The 19,577-nt window shown below is 36.7% G+C and overlaps 1 long non-coding RNA gene across 2 annotated transcripts in view; it reads left to right on the top strand.

Moving 5' to 3' along the window:
- The first annotated feature begins 3,601 nt into the window (after nt 1-3,601).
- Nucleotides 3,602-19,577, top strand: part of LOC147916334 (uncharacterized) — an 89,548-nt gene continuing 73,572 nt past the window's right edge. For both annotated transcript variants that reach the window (XR_015553243.1, XR_015553242.1), the window contains exon 1: nt 3,602-3,811. This is a non-coding gene — a long non-coding RNA (uncharacterized LOC147916334). The remainder of the gene's footprint in view (nt 3,812-19,577) is intronic.

Here is a 19,577-nt window from a genome sequence, read left to right as displayed (position 1 = left end):
ATGTAGAGACTTTCTGTTTATCATTAAGTGCTTCAATAAGTATAATTCACAAAAAATTGTTGCAATAACATAAAGCATTCTGAACACTGTGTGCATCTTAGGGGCTTCTACTTTTATGTGGGATCCATTGTGTTTTAAAGGCTTGAAAAAATAAAATATTTATAGTGTTTATTCCTTAAAACAATTGATTTATGAATAACAGCACCAAATCAAAGTCTTATCCAACAATAACATAAAAAGAATGAAAAGGCATACTGTTTAATAAAATAGTCCTTTTGTTAAAGTTTCTTTGGATAAAAAAATTCTTAACATCCTGCTGAAAGTAAGTCTTCAACAAATAATAGGCAGTACCAGCTTGTGTTCCTGCTATTTATACGTACCAATAAATGGATTTAAGCAATCCCATCAGAACCAAGCAGATGTGTAAGCCTGAAGTGGTGAAGTTGAACATTTATTGTAATATAAGGGGACTATTAATATTATGATTTAAGCTTCCCATGCATAAAATTGCTTTAGTTTTTATTTTCTGGATCAAGAGCAAGATTTGATCAACTCTATTTTTAGTTCCCATTTATGTTTCAAATGAACACTTTTGCAGTCCTTGCTAATTGAAATGCTACATTTCCTAAAATATTATAGGAAAATATTTGCCAAAAAATGATTTCTTAAGAATTATTTTATGTTGTTCTTGCCATTTCTTTTATTCTTCTGAAGGAAAATGTTTAAAATATGCATAATTGTCCAAGTTTTTATTCACTTAGTTCCCTAATTTGAACAAACTCTTCATTCTTTCAAGAAATCTATTTAGCATCTGATGAACTCAAGGATCTTTGCTACATGCTGCCGATAAACAAAAACTGGAATTTTTTCCTAAACATTGGTCTCATAATAGTCTAGTGAAAACAGCAGTTTTAAATTAATATTACAATAAAATGTGGTGAGTAATGATGCGAATAAAATGTGGCAGAGAATGGTGGGCAGGGAGAGTAATCATCTCTCCATCTCTTCTCTTGGGAAGCAGAAAAGGTTTTGTATTAATTTGGGGCTTAAAGAATGAGTAGAAAGTTCATTTAAACTAAGGAGAACATCAAGAAAGTGTAAGTGGTAAAAAGAAACTTGGAGTGAGTCGCTAATGGAAATTGAAGAGGTGGTTGAAGATGAGGCTAAAATTGTAATTTGGGGCCAGATTTGTCAGTTTCTTTGTGTGAGTCTAGCCAGTTTGGATTTCACCTTGTAGCCATTCAACAGAGGTTTTTAACAAGAAACTAAAAGAATCATAGTGAGGAAAGTTAAAACATTAGAAGATAGTCTGGAGTGGGAAAAGCCTCGTGGCAGAGACCAACGACGAGGTATCCTAACAGCCCAGGTGAGAAAGAGGAGAGATGGCAGCTTCATTAAATCAGCAGAAGAAAAGCTGGATTCAAGAAATAACTTTGAGTTAAAAATCAGTATGATATAAATGCCAGCTGAATTGTAGGAGTGTAAGGGAATGAGGGCTCAAAGACAAACACAAAATTTTCAATTTCAAAAATTGGGTAGATGGAGATGCCATAAACAGACAACAAGATATAATGTGGGTGAGAAACAAGGTGATGCAGTAAAAAAGATATTGGGTTTTTAATGTAATAATTTTGAGTTACCAAAAATAGATAGAATAAACATATATAGATGGAGCTGTGGATATCATTTTAAACAATGAATGAATTATAAAGTAAAATTTTATGAATGCTTTTAAAAGTATTTGATAGTATATTCTTTTTTCTAAGGTGTATAATCATACCTCTTATAATCCTTCATATGTTGCAGCAATAATTTTTTTAACGAACTTTTTGTTAGAATTATGCAAGAATAAAACCCATTTTAATATGAGTGCAGATTTTCACAAATTCTGAATTTGTGAACTTGAATTTTTAAATCAAAATTTGTCTTCCATTAAATTTTATTTTCTATTGAAATATTTATTTAATTTTAATACAATGGAAAAGCTAATGATTTTTCACTGTGAGTCCAAAAAATTGAGGTCTGTGATCTTGAAATGACTAAAATATTATTTTCTACAAGACAACTTTGCTATGCTACCAGTTTGAGCTTCACAGAATGTTTAGTAAGCTAACAGATCCCTCATAGACTGGATCCTGTAACTCATGCTTTGCATAACTGAATAAGGAAGTTTATTTTTTATAAATGTATGTATTTTAGAGATAAAAAATGTTCTTTTACATTTTAGCAGGTGATCTCATCATGATTTTTTATAGGAATATTTATTTGAAAGTATTGATTTTTTTTTTTTTTTGTCGAATTCATAATGAGTTATGCTAGCCCAAATGCAGGTTAAATTTCTGTCCTTAAACTTTTTTGCTGCCTCTCTGTCACACCTTAAATTCTCTAGAAGTAGAACTATGAGGAAGAATGGCAACATATCTATGAAATTCAATCAGATATATAGCCGTTTGTGTCTTTTTCGGGCTGACTCTGTCTGATACCATGGGCACGTATTTAGTCTTATTTATTTTCCTTAGTGTTACTGAACCCCTGAGAGATTCAGCTGCCCCTTTCCTTTTGCCCAAGCTGGTGACACATGATGTCTTTCTTTAATGTGCATGGGGTAAGGATGCCATACTACAGAATCTGGCAAGGCTGCCAACCACCACTCTCAACACATCCCCCAAGTTGAGGCCATATAATATCTTGAAAAATCTACTCTACCACATGTGAGCTGCAGGAATGTAACGAGGTATCATACCACCACTTGAACTGCTCTTTCCAGCCTGGTGGCATGAATAGGGTCTGCTAAATGCTTACACTAAAACTAGAGTTGGGAAGCAGAATTCCTATCTTTCTTATTTACCAATATCCACAAATTTCATAGGGGAAACTCCTCTTTTTTCTTTCTTTGCACTCTTCTCTTACATTTAGTCTGAGAATTTGATGATCAAAGAGTCCAAGTGACTTCTGAAAATGGTATGCCTATCTCAACTCTGATTCCCTTCCCCTTTCTCTAGATTTGGTTATATAAAGAGCAGGCACAAAATTGTCTCTCTTTTGTCTTCCATGCAAATCATTTACTTTTGAAATTAGCAATTTAGGTGGATTCTTTACTCCTTAGTAGTGGGCTGGCTCCAAAGGAAAGAATGCCCCTCAATTTGGTCAGATGGGGGAAATCCAGAAAAGATTTCCAGTAAAGCAGAAAACATTACATCCTTGAAATCTTTGAAGTGACATTGTCATAGACTGGAAAGACCACTAGGTCAGTAATCAGGAGGCCTCTGATCATTTTATCACTAAATCATCATCTCATGTTGGGCAAATTACTCTACACTCTCAGGGCTTTGTTTTCCTCATCTAGAGTGTATAATAGAGGATCTGCATTAAATTAAATTGAAAGTCTCTCTTGCTTCTATAAGGCCATGACATAAAATGTACTGAATGTTATTCAATTACTTTATTTTTAAAATGATTTCACCTTTAATATTCATAAACAATGTTCATCTTCTTCTGAATTTTATAATTAATAAATTTTCTCTTTAAAACATAACAATTTTCATTAATTTTTTAAGTATTTAAAATATGGAGAGAGGAGTCAAGATGGCGGCATAGGCAGACTCTGAACTCACCTCCTCCCGTGGACACAGCCAATTTACAACTACTCGTGGAAAAATTACCCCTGAGACAGAACTGAAAACTGGATGAGAGGAACTCCTGCAACAACGGACAATCCTAACTGAGGTGGAAGAGGCAGAGACTCCCTTCCGGAGAGAAAACGCCGCCTTCACAAGCCGCCAGCGTCACGGCCGCCGGGAGCAGCGCACAGGTACGCAGCCTCCCTGGAGGCACGGGGCCCTGAGCCGGGGGTGCCGCCGCTGTGGGCATTTTGTGGACCCAGCACAGTCGAGACCAGCGGCATAATATCTGACTGTGCCTGCTACTAAAACACTGGGGAGCACCCCCAGAAAACCCGGTTCACAAAGAAACTAAAACTGGCTCTTAAAGGGCCCGCGCACAAACTCACTCGTTTCAGAAAGCATCCTAAAATCACCAGAAAGAAAGGTGCACAGTGCTGGGGTGAAAAGAGACTCACCTAATAGGCCCTGAGTGCATCTCGGTGAGGGGTGAGACCTCTCCAGGGACTGGGACATTGGCGGCGGCCATTGTTGAGGCCTAGTGTGGGCCTGCTGACACAGACACCATTGGAGTTCTCCCTGAGGCCTGCTAGCCCAGGGTCTGCCCCACCCGCTAGAGCACCGATTTAATCCAGCTCAGCCAGGGCAGGCAGCCCACCCTAGAGACTGGCCCCACCCAACAACAAGCCCTCAGGCAACTTGTGGGCCTGCATAGATTGGTGACTGGATTCCCTGCAGCCTGGCAACTGAGCAGACTTCAGCGGGGCAGGGTGTGCACAAGGAGCGGGTGGAGAGTGTGGGGTATGGTGGCTGAGTGTGTGGGGCTCCTGCCGTGGAGAGACTGGGTCCGCTTGGGGAGGTAGGGGCGCGCACACGGGGCGGGACTGTGTTGACTGTGTGTGTGGACCTGGGGGCGGCAGGGCTTCTCAGCTGCAGAAGACTTGTGCTTCTCACAGACCCACATAGGAGGTTTGCCCCACCTTCCAAAGCCTGAAACAATTGGGTGCTCCTGTGCCTGAGGCCAGCCCCACCCAGCTGCAATCCTCAGAGAGCTGACAAGAGACGTAATAGGCTAGAGGCTTACAGCAATTGTAAGGCCCTGAGCCTAAGAACCTGCCACGCTGGGGGCCTACTCACTTAAAAGAAATACTGCAACACAAATGTGGTATTAGAACTTGCAGCCAACTGTGCTGGGGCTCCCCACACCTGATAAAGAGACTGAAGGGCCCACAACAACTACAAGCATCTGAGCATTACAACAGCTGGCCAGGAGCATAACTCAGCCTCCCTGGGCGCCTACAGGGAGAGCAAACAGGCCACAACAGAAGGACACACATAGCCCACATAGGGGTCACCCCTGGAACATTGAGAACTGAGGAAAGCATACTGGAAGCCTCCTAAGGCATCACTTACATAAGGTCACCTATCCAAGAGCAGGAAACGTAGCTGACCTACCTAATACATAGACACAAACACAGGGAAAGAGGCAAAATGAGGAGGCAAAAGAATACATTCCAAGTAAGGGAACAGGACAAAACCCCAGAAAAGGAACTAAGTGAAAGAGAAATGAGCAACCTACCCGACAGAGAGTTCAAACTAAGAGTGTTAAGGATGCTCACTGATCTGGGGAGAAGAATAGATGAACTCAGTGAGAATGTCAACAAAGAAATGGAAGATATTAAAAAGAACCAATCAGAAATGAAGAATACAATACTGGAAATGAAAAACTCATTAGAGGGACTCAAAAGCAGAGTAGAGGATACAGAAGAACGGATCTGTGAGCTGGATGAAAGACTAGAAGAAATTACCCAAGGTGAACAGGTAAAAGAGAAAAGAATTAAAAAGAGTGAGGACAGTCTAAGGGACCTCTGGGACAACATCAAGCGCACTAACATCCGTGTTATAGGTGTCCCAGAAGGAGAAGAGCGAGACAAGGGGGCAGAGAATCTATTTCAAGAAATAATAGATGAAAACTTCCCTAACCTAAGGAAGGAAACAGACATCCAGGTACAGGAATCACAGAGAGCCCCAAACAAGATAAGCCCAAAGAGGCCCACACCAAGACACATCATAATCAAAATGTCCAGAATTAAAGATAAAGAGAGAATCCTAAAAGCCGCAAGAGAATGTCAAGTTACATACAAAGGAAACCCCATAAGGCTATCAGCTGACTTCTCAGCAGAAACCTTACAGGCTAGAAGAGAATGGCACAATATATTTAAAGTGCTAAAAGGAAAAAACTTACAGCCACGAATACGCTACCCTGCAAGGTTATCATTCAAAAGGTAAGGAGAGATCAAAATTTTCCCAGACAAGCAAAAATTAAAGGAGTTTGTCACCAAGAGACCAGTGCTACAAGAAATGTTAAAGGGACTGATGTAAGGGGAAAAGAGAAGACCACAAATAGGAAAAATTATCTATTTCCATGATAAGAACGTAATGGATACAAATGCACAAAAAGGAGGTTAGATATGATATCAAAAACATAAAAGGAGGGAGGAGGGGAGTTAAAGAGTACAGCTTTCAGACAGAGGTCAAACTAAAGTGACCATCAATTCTGTATAGAAGAAGAAAGGAACAGAGAAGGACTACTAAAACTCTGAGAAAAAAAAAAGTTTAAAAATGGCCGTAAGTACATACTTATCAATAGCTACTTTAAACTTCAATGGACTAAATGCTCCAATTAAAAGGCATAGGGTGGCTGACTGGATAAAAAAACAGGACCCATATATATGCTGCATGCAAGAGACACACTTCAGACCTAAAGACACTCACAAACTGAAAGTGAAGGGATGGAAAAAGATACTCCAGGCAAATGGCAATGAAAAGAAAGCTGGGGTAGCAGTACTCATATCAGACAAAATAGACTTTAAAACAAGAACTGTAAAAAGAGACAAAGAAGGGCATTACATAATGATCAAGGGAACAATCCAACAAGAGGATATAACACTTGTGAATATCTACGCACCCAATGTAGGTGCACCTAAATATATAAAGCAATTATTAACAGACATAAAAACAGAAATAGACAGTAACACAATAATAGTAGGGGACTTTAACTCTCCACTTACACGAATGGATAGATCATCCAAACAGAAGATCAATAAGGAAACATTGGCCTTAAACGACACACTAGAACAGATGGACCTAGTAGATAAATACAGAGCATTCCATCCAAAAACCGAAGAATACACATTCTTTTCAAATGCATATGGAACATTCTCCAGGATTGATCACATATTAGGCCACAAAACAAGTCTCCATAAATTTAAGAAGACTGAAATAATACCAAGCATCTTTTCTGACCACAACGGTATGAAACTAGAAATCAACTATAGGAAGAAAATCAGAAAAGCCACAAATACGTGGAGATTAAACAAAATGCTACTGAACAATGACTGGGTGAATGAAGAAATCAAAGAAGAAATCAAAAAATACCTGGAGACAAATGAAAATGAAAATACGTCATGCCAGAATTTATGGGATACAGCAAAAGCGGTTCTAAGAGGGAAGTTTATAGCAATACAGGCCTATCTCAACAAACAAGAAAACTCTCAAATAAACAATCTAACAATGCACCTACAGGAACTGGAAAAAGAAGAACAAACCAAGCCCAAAATCAGTAGAAGAAGGGAAATAATAAAAATCAGAGCAGAAATAAATGAAATGGAGACCAAAAAAACAATAGAAAAAATTAATAAAACCAAGAGCTGGTTCTTTGAAAAGATCAACAAAATTGACAAACCTTTAGCTAGACTCACCAAGAGAAAAAGAGAGAAGGTGCAAATAAGTAAAATCAGAAATGAAAGAGAAGAGGCTACAACAGACACCTCAGAAATACAAAAGATTATGAGAATACTATGAAAAGCTATGTGCCAACAAATTCGACAATCTGGAAGAAATGGATAAATTCTTAGAATCATACAACCTTCCAAAACTGGATTAAGAAGAAGTAGAGAATTTGAGTAGACCAATCACCAGTAAGGAGATCAAAACAGTAATCACAAACCTCCCCAAAAATAAAAGTCCAGGACCAGACGGCTTCCCTGGTGAATTCTACCAAACATTCAAAGAAGACTTAATACCTATCCTTCTCAAACTCTTCCAAAAATTGAGGAGGGGGGGAAGCTCCCTAACTCATTCTATGAAGCCGACATTACCCTGATACCAAAACCAGACAAGGACAACACAAAAAAAGAAAATTACAGGCCAATATCACTGATGAACATCGATGCAAAAAATCTCAACAACATACTAGCAAATCGCATAGAACAATACGTTAAAAAGATTATACACCATGATCAAGTGGGATTTATTCCAGGGATGCAGGGATGGTTTAACATTTGCAAATCAATCAACGTAATACACCACATTAATAAAATGAAGAATAAAAATCACATGATCATCTCAATAGATGCAGAGGAAGCATTTGACAAGATACAGCATCCATTTACGATAAAAACTCTGAATAAAATGGGTATAGAAGGAAAGTACCTCAACATAATAAAGACCATATATGAGAAACTCACAGCTAATATCATCCTCAATGGTGAAAAACTGAAAGCTATCCCTCTAAGAACAGAAACCAGACAAGGATGCCCACTGTCACCACTCCTATTTAACATAGTACTGGAAGTCCTAGCCAGAGCAATCAGGTAAGAGAAAGAAAAAAAAAGGGATCCAAATTGGAAAGGAAGAAGTGAAATTGTCATTTTTTGCAGATGACATGATTTTATATATAGAAAACCCTAAAGAATCCACCAGAAAACTTTTAGAAGTAATAAAGGAATATGGTAAAGTTGCAGGATACAAAATCAACATACAAAAATCAGTTGCATTTCTGTACACTAACAACGAAGTAGCAGAAAGAGAAATTCAGAATACCAACCCATTTACAATTGCAACAAGAAGAATAAAATACCTAGGAATAAACTTAACCAAAGAGGTGAAAGATCTGTACACCGAAACTATAAAACATTTCTGAAAGAAATCGAAGAAGACACAAAGAAATGGAAAGATATTCCGTGCTCTTGGATTGGAAGAATTAACATAGTTAAGATGTCCATACTTCCTAAAGCCATCTATAGATTCAATGCAATCCCTATCAAAGTTCCAACAACATTTTTCACAGAAATAGAACAAAGAATCCTAAAATTTATATGGAACAACAAAAGACCCCGAATAGCTAAGGGAATCCTGAGAAAAAAGAACAAAGCTGGAGGTATCACACTCCCTGATTTCAAAATATACTACAAAGCTATAGTAACCAAAACAGCATGGTACTGGCACAAAAACAGACACACAGATCAATGGAATAGAATCGAAAGCCCAGAAATAAACCCACACATCTATGGACAGCCAATCTTTGACAAAGGAGCCAAGAACATACAATGGGGAAAAGAAAGTCTCTTCAACAAATGGTGTTGGGAAAACTGGATAGCCACATGCAAAAAAATGAAAGTAGACTCTTACCTTACACCATACACAAAAATTGACTCCAAATGGATTAAAGACTTGGATGTAAGACCTGAAACTCTGAAACTTCTAGAAGAAAACATAGGCAGTACGCTCTTTGACATCGGTCTTAGCAACATCTTTTCAAACACCATGTCTGACCGGGCAAGGGAAACAATAGAAAAAATAAACAAATGGGACTACATCAAACTAAAAAGCTTCTGCACAGCAAAGGAAACCATCAACAAAACGAAAAGACAACCTAACAATTGGGAGAAGATATTTGCAAACCATATATCTGATAAGGGCTTAATCTCCAAAATATATAAAGAACTCATGCATCTCAACAACAAAAAAACTAACAACCCAATTAAAAAATGGGCAAAAGAACTGAACAGACATTTCTCCAAAGAAGATATACAGATGGCCAACAGGCACATGAAAAGATGTTCAAAATCACTAACTATCAGGGAAATGCAAATCAAAACTACAATGAGATATCACGTCACGCCCATCAGAATGGCTATAATTAACAAGACAGGAAACAACATGTGTTGGAGAGGATGTGGAGAGAAGGGAACTCTCATATACTGCTGGTGGGAGTGCAAACTGGTGCAGCCACTATGGAAAACAGTATGGAGATTCCTCAAAAAATCAAGGATAGAATTACCATATGATCCAGCTATTCCACTGCTGAGTATTTATCCAAAGAACTTGAAAACACCAATTTGTAAAGGTACATGCACCCCTGTGTTCATTGCAGCGTTATTCACAATAGCCAAGACTTGGAAGCGACCTAAGTGCCCATCAAGGAACGAATGGATAAAGAAGCTGTGGTATATATACACAATGGAATACTACTCAGCCATAAGAAACGATGAAATCCAGCCATTTGTGACAATGTGGATAGACATTGAGGGTATAATGCAAAGTGAAATAAGTCAGAAGGAGAAGATCAAATACTGTATGATTTCCTTCATTAAGTAGTAGATAATAACAACAATAAACAAACACATAGAGACAGAGATTGGATTGTTGGTTACCAGAGGGGAAGCGGGGGGAGGAGGGTGAAAGGGATAATTCGGTACATGTGTGTGGTGATGTGTTGTAATTAGTATTTTGGTGGTGAACATGATGTAATCTGTGCAGAAGTAGAAGTATAATGATGTACACCTGAAAGTTTTACAATGTTATAAACCAATGTTACTGCAATAAACAAAAAATTAAAAAAAAATTAAAAAAATAAAAGAAAAGATAATATGGAGAATTTAATTAAAATGATAATTTACTTGGGAAAGGAACTTATGCACTGCAAGTAGATGCTAACAAGCAATCAAACTTAATCAAAGTTAAGTCATAAGTAATTGCAATAGAGATGACTTATGAGTTTTTTGTTCAATCAAAAAACAATTCGTTCAATAAATGAGGTTAGAGGGTGATTCATTTTAAAATTATTTATTGTTTATACTTTAACCAACTATTTATTAATCAGTCACTCTGCTCATTAGTCACTGCTAGAGGCACTGAGAACACAAGAGAATGCCCTCGCTATGAAAAAACTCACCAATTAGTAGGAAGACAGACATGGAGAGACAAAACAAAGCAGTGTAAAAAAGAACTATGAAAAGTCTATAATACATGGCATGTTAAGGGAGCAGACAGGTACCTGATTCATTTAGCTTAGGATAAAGAAACTCTGCAAAAATCTCGTACCTACATTGACTTAAATTATCCAATAATCATAATAGCAGTGGAGATTTAGGTAGATTGGAGCTGGGGGCATGGGATAGGCAATGAGTCATTGCAGGCAGAATGTGAATGTGGGAAATCCTAGCAGTAAGAAGGGTCTTTCTGAGACTGCAGGTAGTTGAGAATGGCTGAGTTGAGTGTGTGTTTGGAAGCTAGAGCAATAGGGAAATAAAGAAATGAGATTGCAGTGACCAAATTAACCCTGTAACCAATTACATTAATGTTGCCATCTTTTTGGCCAGTCCTTCACCCAGGCGTTTGTCAGTTCTCTTCTCTCACGCCAAAACATATTATATGAAGTAGATATGCTTCTTTCTCTCTCAATACAACTGCTAATTTCATGATGCCCTCTTTGGTTTATAAACTTTGGTAAAATAGGATGAATAAAACTAAGATGTTGTAAACACCAAAAGTATCATAGTAAAGGACAAAAGTGAACGAATAAATATATGGGTTGGTGAACAATGAGTTAGAGAGAAGAGTAGACCTTGTTTTCTCATAGTTACTCACACAGATTGTTTTATTGTGAATGTCACTTCATTGAGTATCCCTCCAGCACAATGTGTTCATGACTGCCTCCTATCTTTGCATGTGGTTCTTCTACTTGCATTTTTTCTATACTAGATGTTGCTTGCACATATTTTTCAGGGATAGTAAATATGCGGTGCGTGGGCTACCTCTCCTTTCTTCCACAATCTAGAAGACTTTGTTATTACAACATTGAATTATTTCCTTCTGAAAATGAATGGGTCCTTGGAATCCTACTCCATACATTACAGACGGTCTCTAACAATGATTTAAAATTGTCGTGGGAAATAAGACTTAATTGTTAACTTTTTAGAAGGCTTTTAATTTACTAATTTTAGAATTAAACTGAAAAACCCTCTCTCCTCTCCTTGACTTATGTAAGTACCACTTTTACTTTGAGCTCCCTTTCTAGGTGAATGATTCCAGTTGTTACTGTTGCTATCCTTTTCTCCATTACTGTTGTTGTGCTAACAATCAGAACCAAATTATGTGACATTCACTTATTCCCTAGTTTTTTTCAGGTATACTTACCTTCTTTTCTAAAGCAAAGAATACATTCCCCTCCCCAGGGGATTTGAAAACTTGCTTCTTGGTTATCCCATGCCTAGCACAATAGTGGACATAAATTAGACAATAATTATCTTTTGATTGATGTATATAAATATTATACAAACTTTTAATGTTTTTTAAAGAAAACCACACAGAAAGAAAAAATAAAATTACACATTTTATTAAGTAAGACCTGAAACTATAAAACTTCTAGAAGAAAACGTAGGCAGTACGCTCTTCAACATCGGTCTTATCAGTATTGTTTTGAATACCATGTCTCACCAGGCAAAGGAAACAAAAGAAAAAATAAACAAATGGGACAACGTGAAACTAAAAAGCTTGTGCACAACAAAGGAAACCATCAACAAAACGAAAAGACAACCTACCAACTGGAGAAGATATTTGCAAATCATATATCTGATAAGGGGTTAATATCCAAAATAAATAAAGAACACATGCAACTCAACAACAAAAAAACAACCCAATTAAAAAATGGGCAAAGGATCTGAACAGACATTTTTGCAAAGAAGATATACAAGTGACCAACAGGCACATGAAAAGATATTCAACATCACTTATTGTTCAACATCAATTATTAGGGAAATGCAAATCAAAACTACAATGAGATATCACCTCACACCTGTCAGAATGGTTATAATTAACAAGAAATAAGTGTTGGAGAGGATGTGGAGAAAAGGGAATCCTCATACACTGCTTGTGGGAATGCAAACTGATGCAACCACCATGGAAAACAGTATTGAGATTCCTCAAAAAATTAAAAATAGAAATACAACATGATCCAGCTTTCTACTACTGGGTGTTTATCCAAAGAACATGAAAACACGAATGTGTAAAGATATTTGCATCCCTATGTTCATCGCAGCATTATCCACAATAGCCAAGACTTAGGAAGCAACCTAAATGCCCATCAATGGATGAATCGATAAAGATGTGGTATATATACACAATGGAATACTACTCAGCCGTAAAAAAATATTCAATCTTGCCATTTGTGACAACATGAATGGACCTTGAGGGTCCATGCTGAGCGAAATAAGTCAGAGGGAGAAACTCAAATATTGTACGATTTCACTCACATGTGGAAGATAAGAAAACAACAACAAACATATAGACACAGAGAATAGATTGGTAATTACCAGAAGGGAAGGAGGGAGGGGTAAATGGGCACATGTGTACAGTGACAGATGGTAGTTAATCTTTGGAGTGGTGAACACTATGTAGTCTACATAGAAATTGAAATATAATGATGTACACCTGAAATTTACATGATGTTATAAACCAATGTTACCTCAATAAGAAAAACTAATAAAAATAAAAATATATATACAAGGTGAATTTTAAAAAATGAAATAAAGAGAACATTTAAAGTCATGTCCTAAAGCAGCAGGAGAATGAAACCAAATGTTTATGTTAACTAATTATATGATTTTTAAATCAACAATTCCAAACTATTCTTTTTGAATACAGATAAACTCACAAGTTAAATGTTGCTCTCACTGACTAAAAGAGAATAAAAATGGTTTGTTAGGAAGACTGGAAGAGTTAGAGTTCACTTTGGTCTTGGCCTCAAGTAAGTTCTGGGAATTCTAAATGGAAATCCATTCTTCAGATTCCTGACTTGGAGGTTTTATCAAATACAAGAATAGCATTCAGTAAATAATGTTTCCCATGTCCTACATTTATCAGCATATCCCTACAAGTTCCTTTCTCCCTATAACTACAGTGTCTACCAAACTGCTTTCTCTTTCAACTATAGGCTTTGTATACCAAGCTACTTTCCAGAGTAAACACTCCCCACTGCTGGGAACTGAAGCCTGGCTTTTATTTCAGGCTGGGGACAAAAATTACAATCCTTTTACACTTCTTCATTCCAGCATATGTGCCTAATTTATGGCAAAGCAGGTGGAAGGTATGAGACTCAAAGATACAACCGGAGGGTGAGAGGAACGCGTGGGTCAGGACACTGAGGTGATTGTTAGCTGCTGGACTTATGTGTCAAAAATTTCACTTTTCTCTTGAAGTGAAACAGAAAGGAGGTGTCCAAAGATGCATTTCAGAATGAAATGAAAATGTCAACCGGTGCTATAAAACCAGTGGTGGGGTCGAGGCCGGGTCTCCAAAGGTTGTTTAGCAAGGCTAAAAATGCACATGTGGACTGTTGAGGAGTTCTGTCCACTCTATTTGGTAAACAAAATTTGGTAGAGGTATTTTTACTTTCATTTAATTTTTTTAAACTAACTTGCAACTTCATTGGGCAAAGACAAAAAATCACTGTCTACAGTAAAGAAAGTATTAAAGACAGCTTTGTTAACTCTTTTACCAATTTGGGGAACATAGAATTGACTGATAAGCACAATGGGCTGCTAAACCATTATTTAAACATAGAGTATTTAAGATGGAAGCAGTAAGGTAATCTCCAACACCTGGGCAAGATTAATCATTAGCTTATAAAGAGATAGGCTTTTACTCTGACAGGTGAAGAGAGAGGCAAAGGAAAGTCATATGATATTAATAAATTTTAAGACTAGACATTCTTAAGCATTTTTCCATAATTTGTTAGGGTATAATACAGGTAAGAAACATAATACCTTAAATATGAAATACAGCAGAAAGATTAAGTGCTAATTTTCATGTTCCTCTTTTCCCAAAAAGAGAAGTATAATTCTACATTTCAGCCGTTAGGCAGAAAATTAATTTTTACTTGCAAGCTTAAAAACTGTCAGGAGGAGGACATTTCAAATTTTAAATCCTTAATTATATTGCCCAAAACTTCGATCAGAACCTATTAATAACTGCGATGATAGTAACTTACTAAATATAAATAGTGCTTTAATATAACTTTTCACGTCCTACAAAATCCTGTGCCTCAAGAATGAGAGCTTGTCTACAAGATAAGCAACCTCCTAGAAGAGAATAATTGATGTCAGATATTACATTTTCTCTCTACAAATTCCTTTTTTTTTTTGCTGGGAAAGATTCACTCTGAGCTAACATTCACTGCCAATCTTCCGCTCTCTCTTTTCTTTTTTCTTCCCAAAGCCCCCATACATAGTCATATATTCTAGTTGTAAGTGCTTCTGGTTCTTCTGTGTGAGCCACCACCACAGCATGGCAACAGACAGATGGGTGGTGTTGTTCTACACCCAGGAAAGGACCCCGGCTGCCGAAGTGTAGTATGCCAGACTTTAACGGCTAGGCCATCAGGGCTGCTGGCTCATCTGCAAATTACTTTTTTTTTTTTTTAAAGATTTTATTTATTTATTTTTTCCCCCCAAAGCCCCAGTAGATAGTTGTATGTCATAGCTGCACATCCTTCTAGTTGCTGTATGTGGGACGCAGCCTCAGCAAGGCCGGAGAAGCAGTGCGTTGGGGCACGCCCGGGATCCGAACCCGGGCCGCCAGCAGCAGAGCGCGTGCACTTAACCGCTAAGCCACGGGCCGGCCCTGTAAATTACTTTTAAAAAATTGCTCTTTGAGGCATTTCAGAATGTGTTTGCAAGTACCTTGGAAGGACTTGGTCTCATTTAGGATATCCTTGTTTGACCCAAGGGAATTCATATTTGTTATTAACTCTATATTTAGCAGGACTTCCTGAACACTAGTTGTACCATTCGATAACACTTTTAAAATCTCTTGGGGGCTGTAAGTACCACATATGTGTGTAGCATGAAGTGCTTCCCAATACTTTTATCACTCTCCTGACACTCAGTTTACATCCTTCATACCTCAGCTCAGAAGATTTCCCGAGTTATTCAGAAAAAGCTCTGAACTGACCCGAAAGATAGATATAGAAGAACTTGTTGTCCATAATCTCCTATAGGAGTCTGTAGATATCAGAATCATTTTGCATTTTTAGCAGAAAGACCTCACTTTTTGTTCCTTCTAGATTGTTATCCTCCTTTTCCTCAATTTCCTTATTTGTGCCTCCTCCCCTGAAACGGGAGAATTCCTCACTGTAGTTAATCTTGTGGAGTCCTAAGTGTTACTCCATGTAAGAGTAAGTTTATCTTTGTCTAAACTCAAAACGCTAAACATATTATGAAAACAAAATGATTGAGATGAGGCTTTGAATTTATCTTGGATTTTTAACAAGGCTTAACTCCGAAAACATGCTTTAGAAATTTAATTTGAGTCAGTTTTCTCATTATACACTTTCCTCCAAATCATCTGTAAAATTATTTCTTAATACACTTAGAGTATTTATGTTAAGTTTTGAAATTTAATTCATCTCTCAGGTCAGTGTACCTGAAGCCCTGTGAATTAACAGTTTAAATAGTTTATAGTTCTTCTAACTAGTAATATAGTTTTTAAAAGTATCTTATTAGTATACTAATTTTTGGTTATGAAATTAAGTTTTTTTATATTACATTACATTACTGTCACACGACTTTTCTTAAAAATGGAAAATATTTTTCAAGTGACATATCTTCTTTCTACTCTGCAGTCGCTTCTTAATTTATTGATTGAACAAATACTTATTAAACAAATACCACGCTTGATATGGAAGATCTACAGATAAAACACACAGGAATCATGTAAAACTGGGAAAAGCTTAGGGCGATTGCTATAACATTGAAAAACAATATTGGTAGAGATCAGTTCTAATATGAAAGAGGAACTATGCCCTAGTAATACTTGAAGGTTCTGATAACTCAGAGAAAGGAACAAAGAGAGCCAACTGAGGAGTGGGAAAAGCAGTACGTGAGAAGTGATGTTGAAGCTGAGACTAGGAGATTCAGCTTCCAGGCAGTGAAAGTGGGGAAGGATGTCTCAGAGAGAGGAATTAGAAGTGCAAAGCTTTTCCGGGTAAAAAGCGACGCTCATTAAGTTACTAGTGAACAGGTGAGCCCACAGTGCAGGAGCCATGGGGAGTAGGGCAGAGACTGGAAGCTCATTCACTTCTGTTCAGACATAGGCATGTGTGTGGGACTGACTTTTGACAATGTCTTTAAATACGTTTTGCTTGCTTAGCTTCCTGAGTTGAACCATCTAGAGTTTAATGCCAAACTTCAGCAAAGAGCATACTGCTTCTATGTCATAAATAATATATAATAAATCCAAGTACATTGACCATGTCCATAAATCTTAGTTCCGCTTAGAACCTGGCCAAGACCTGTAACCCAAGACATCTTTTAGAACCTTCCAGGTGAGAGTATATTTTAAAAATTAATCCTAGAATGGGTTTTTGAAATGCATCAAGACGTGTAACTTAATAGAACAATTTATTAAGAAACACCCAGTTTGACTTGGTGATTAATGTGTCTACTGTTCAGCAAGTATTTCCCTCTTCCAGCCACACTGTAGGATTACATTTTCTAGCTCTAGGTGATTTGGTGTGGCCACATGACTAATTCTGGCCAATGAGTTGTAAGCAAAAGTGAGGTATGTTACTTCTATACCATTGAATTTAATTGCTAGTGTTAGATTATCCAGAAGGCTGTCTCACCCCCTCCCCACCCTGGTGTTCCAGAGAGCAGCTTTTCTGTTACTGGTCCCCAAGTGAGGCAAACATGGACAACTGTATGTTCAGAAAGTTACCCCTTTTTTAACTGAGTTGTGGTTCTTTATATATTTTACAAATATATTCTCTCAGCCTGTGGCTTGCCTTTTCAATGTCCTAATAGTGTCATGAGAAGAGCAAAAAATTTTAAAGCATTATTTACCATTTTTTTTTATGTTTGATGCTTTCTGTTTCCAATCTAAGAAATTTTTATCTATGATAAGATGGTGAAGATATTTTTCCATCTTTCCTTATTTTTTCATAGTATTATTTTAATATTTATGCCTATTATCTATGTTATTTTTTTTGTCTAAAGCAAGGTTTAAGATTTATTTTGATTTTTCTGTGTGAATATCCAATTGTTTTAGCAAAATTTTTTGAAAACACTACCCTTTCTCCATTGAAATACCTCAGCACTTTTGTATAGAATTCAATTGACCATATATTCATGGGTCTATTTCTGGATTCGAATATTTTGTATTGATCTATATTTCTATTCTCATAGATTTCAAGTTGTGTACACATGCTTTAATTTATAACTGTGTATTTGATATTTTGGATTCTATTATAATGATCGTATTCTTTTGATTTAATTTACAAATGTTGAAAGTGTATAGAAATACAAGTGATTTTTTGTGTATTGACCTTAACCCCACAATTTTTAAAAATGCATTAATTATTTCTAGTTGTTTTTTTGTAGATTCTTCAGGATTTTCTAAGTAATGGATCATGTCCCCTGATAATACAGATCATTGTACTTCTTCCTTTCCAAAAGAAATTTTTTTCTTTCTCTTTTGTATTACACTGACTCAGACTTCCAATAAAATGTTGAACAGAAGTTGAGAGAATGGACATTTTTATTTGTTTCTTATATGTTTTTTCACCTGGGGGGAGTTTTCAGTCTTCTCCTTTAAACATGGTATTAAGCATGTAGGGATTTTGTTCGTTTGTTTGTTTGTAGGTGCCATTAATCAGACTGAGGAAGTTGCTTTCTATTACTAATTTGCAGAGGTTCTTTATCTTGAATAGTCGTTGAATTTTTCTGCATTTATAAAGATGATTGTATGATTTTTCATCATATTTCTGTTAAAATGGTTCATTACGTTGATTAATTTTCTAGTGTTGAACCAATTTTGCATTCCTGAGAGAAAATCTTCTTAACCATAGTAGCAAACTTCTTGTCTTGTCAAGCCAGAAGCCAATGAAGAGACATCTTTAAACTAAAGAAACAGTCAACACTGAATTCCATGCCAAGTAAAAATATTCTTCAATATGTATTTATTTTTACTAGCACTCTTCGTTCAGTCCCTAGAAATTCGTCCACCTTTTTTGTGTGTGTGTGTGAGGAAGATTGTCCCTGAGCTAACATCTGTGCTAATCTTCCTCTATTTTGTATGTGAGACGTTGCCAAGGCATGGCTTGACGAACAGCGTGTACGTCCATGCCCAGGATCCGAACCTGTGAACCCTGGGCTGCCAAAGAGGAGTGTGCAAACTTAACCACTCCACCATTGGGCCAGCCCCTGTCAACGTTTTCTATGGCTCAGAACTGCTGGTGACATTTTCTCCTTTTTTTTTTTCTGGAAAAGAATTCATTTCACTTGGAATAGAATTCTAGTTTGAGAATTTCTTTCTTTAATTTAAAAAAGGTTCTTCCTTGGCTGCAGGCTTGATAAGACAAGAAACATGCTATTTTTCTTTACTTTGTTATTATGAACATAATTATTTTACTTTCTGGCTGATTTTAGGCTTTTCTGTTTTCTATGGCTTACAGCAATTTGATTATAATATCCTGTGTTGTGTTTTTCTTTATGTTTATTTTGATAAGTTTACATTGAGAATTTTGGGTCTATTCATTAAATATGGAAAATTTTACTATCATTATTTTCAAATATCACCCCTTTTTTGAGACTACAAATACATACATATTAATATTGTCTAAAAGAGCACTAATGGTCTGTTCATTTTTTTTCCAGTTTGAATAGTTTCTACTGCTGTCTTTTAGTTTCCTGATCTGCTGTTATATCTTATCCAGTCTTTAAGTTTACTGACTTTTTCTTCTGTTCTTGTATAGCATCCAATAACCATTTTTCTAGGTATTCTGTTATTTTTTTAATTCTAGATGTTACATGGTATTTTTTGTATATTTCTCATTCC

Source organism: Ceratotherium simum, chromosome 9 (genome assembly GCF_057802395.1).
Source record: "Ceratotherium simum simum isolate JZ-2026a chromosome 9, ASM5780239v1, whole genome shotgun sequence".
In the NCBI taxonomy this organism is placed as follows: domain Eukaryota; kingdom Metazoa; phylum Chordata; class Mammalia; order Perissodactyla; family Rhinocerotidae; genus Ceratotherium; species Ceratotherium simum.
This window is presented reverse-complemented; position numbering and strand designations above follow the sequence as displayed.